This window comes from Lutra lutra, chromosome 11, assembly GCF_902655055.1.
Source record: "Lutra lutra chromosome 11, mLutLut1.2, whole genome shotgun sequence".
Lineage (NCBI taxonomy): Eukaryota > Metazoa > Chordata > Mammalia > Carnivora > Mustelidae > Lutra > Lutra lutra.
In genome coordinates, this window is record NC_062288.1 from 97,890,866 (window position 1) to 97,893,208 (window position 2,343).

General features: G+C 37.0%; 1 pseudogene; it reads left to right on the forward strand.

The window, feature by feature from the left end:
* Nucleotides 1-295: 295 nt before the first annotated feature.
* Nucleotides 296-1,226, forward strand: LOC125081211 (olfactory receptor 2A12-like; annotated as a pseudogene).
* Nucleotides 1,227-2,343: the final 1,117 nt, after the last annotated feature.

A 2,343-nucleotide genomic window follows, 5' to 3' on the forward strand; every position in this document is an offset into this window, starting at 1 on the left:
TTCAAGAAATGACATTTCTTCAATTTTTGAAAAGCAGCCAGAGACCCTAATTTGTATGTGAAATCTACTAATTGTTAGTATTGGTCAATAACTAAATTTATTAGGTATCTCTAAAAGCCAAATGTACAGATCAGTATCACAGACTTTGGCCTAGATTGGATCCATGAATTACCGACTTGCGGCCTTTGCGTCAAGTCTTACTCTGTATGAATGTATCCTTCCTTTTTCCTTTTCTATCACTCAGCTCCAAAGTTCCCGTGCTAAGTGCAGCATTGTACCTATCTGCCAAAAGAACATGGGAAGCAATTAGACATGGATCACAGAAGTTATCCTGCTGGGATTCCAGGTTGACCCCAAACTTGAAGTTTTCCTCTTTGTGTTCTTCTTGCTATTCTATAGCCTCACCGTGATGGGGAACGGACTCATTCCTAGGGCTCATCTGGCTGGACCCCAGACTGCACACCCCCATGTACTTCTTCCTCTCAAACCTGGCCATTGTTGACATGTCCTATGCCTCAAGCATTGTCCCCAAGATGCTGGCAAATCTTATAATGGAGACGAAAACCGTCTCCTTTGCTCCATGCTTACTTCAGACATTTTTGTATTTGGCACTTGCTGTCACAGAGTGTATGAGTTTGGTAGTAATGTCCTAAGATCGGTATGTGGCAATCTGCCATCCCCTCCATTACTCTGTCGTCATGAGCTGGAGGATATGTACTGTCTTGGCTGCCGCTTGCTGGATATTCAGCTTCCTCTTAGCTCTGGTCCATATTATTCTCATTCTGAGGTTACCCTTCTGTGGGCCACAAAAAATCAACCACTTTTTCTGTCAAATCATGTCAGTATTCAGATTGACCTGTGCTGACACTAGACTCAACCAAATTGTTCTCTTTGCGGGCTCTGTGTTTGTTTTAGTCGGGCCCCTCTGCTTGGTGCTGGTGTCCTATATGGACAACCTGTTGGCCATCCTGAGGATCCAGTCCAAGGAGGGTCGCAGGAAAGCCTTCTCTACCTGTTCCTCCCACCTCTGTGTGGTGGGGCTCTTCTTTGGCAGTGCCATTGTCATGTACCTGGCCCCTAAATCCAGCCATTCTCAGGAACAAAGGAAGATTCTATCACTGTTTTACAGCCTTTTCAACCCTATGCTAAACCCACTGATCTATAGCCTGAGGAACTCGGTGAAGGGTGCCCTGAGGAGATTCCTGGGGAAGAAGTCATCAGTGTAAGGGATGGTTTGGAGTATTTCAAGACTGTGAGCTTTTTCCACATGGTTCTGGGTTCTTGAATGCACTTTTTGTCCCTTAATTTAACAAACCCAGTACTCTTTATCTTTGGATTTCTTATAAAATGAAACTATAAATACTCTTACATTTTAAGTCATTGATACAAAACCTGAGATAAATAGTATGAAACAGAAAATCACAGCCTAATGAACAGAGATGCAAAGAGCTTAAAGAAAATATTAGTAAAATAAGTCCACAAAATAATATTACATTTTGATAGTTTTATCCTCCAAATGCAAGAATTATTCAACATTAAAACAATGAAAATAATTTGCCACATTAACAAACTAAAGGATATGTATCAGTAGTTCCAAGAAAGTGTTTGACAAAATTCAACATCAATTCATGATAAAATTCTTTACAACCTAGTATGACAGTAAGTATTCCTTAAAGGATTTACCAAAAAACCAAAAGAACACATATAATAAGTATAATACTTACTGGTGAAATGCTAGCAGCTTTCCCAGTAAGTTAAAAAAAAAAAGACAAAGATGTAGACTCTTACCACTTTTTTTCCTTGTTTTAACTTTTTTACTAGAGACCCTGAAGAGTATAGTTAGACAATAAGAAGAAATATATGATTCGTGTGCATACACACATTTGACAAGGAATAAATGAATTGTGATTATATACAAAATAACTGATTATATATGTAGGAAATCTGAACTGTAAGAAAGTTAAGCAAAGTAGCTTGATATAAAATCAATATGAACATGGATTACATTTTTATATAACAACAAATAATTAAAGTGAAATTTTACACACTGTATAGACTACGGGACTTACTTTTGAAATGAATGTTTCATTTCATGAAATGAAAACTCTTGGATGTTTTCAACTCCTTATTTTGAAATGCTTAAGAATAAATATAGCAATATACAAAGTAAATTTAACAATATACAAAAACTATAAAGATACACTTAGAAAAATTTATTGAGTCCCTATAGCAACTAAATACACAAATGTACAGCATACGATATGCTGACTTCTTGGACTGGGAAACATAATATTACAAAGATTCCATCTCCTCAAACTGATTAATATATTTAATGTAATCCTA